This window comes from Penaeus monodon, chromosome 19 (genome assembly GCF_015228065.2).
Source record: "Penaeus monodon isolate SGIC_2016 chromosome 19, NSTDA_Pmon_1, whole genome shotgun sequence".
Lineage (NCBI taxonomy): Eukaryota > Metazoa > Arthropoda > Malacostraca > Decapoda > Penaeidae > Penaeus > Penaeus monodon.
This window is the reverse complement of record NC_051404.1, coordinates 12,189,201-12,189,728: the sequence shown is the minus strand read 5'-3', so window position 1 is coordinate 12,189,728 and position 528 is coordinate 12,189,201.

The window sequence follows — 528 nt, the reverse complement described above, 5'->3', positions numbered from 1 at the left end:
GTAATAAAGCGACATTCCTTTTCTTTTGTTGATAGAATATTTATTCTAGATGTCACATTCTACACAACGTATTTTACATCCTTGTATATTCACAATTCCAGCTTAATAACAGAATGTACCTTCATCATGACGCTTCCTTTCCTACGTGTTAATTAACCTGTAACCTTCGCGATACAGACAAGTTGCTTGTGTCAGCAGTCACTCACTGACACAGTGATTAGTACTGCTCGAGAACTTGTCATTTGCAAGCGTCTCATTTCCTCTACCCATGTTTTTTATCATTCACTATGTAAGCATAATCCTGTTATATGGAAATTCTGTCTTGTCAGCTTTCTTTGTGTTTTTATCTTAGTAAAATCGTGTAAATTTTCACTCTTTATTAATGTAAGTTACTTAACCACATTTACCTAAGCTGTATTTTGGTTACTGTGAGTGATTCTGTATTGAATAATTTGTATATATATCTCTTTATATTCATACAGTCACCTTTATCATATCGATATGCATTTATCTTTACCCGTCTTCCTA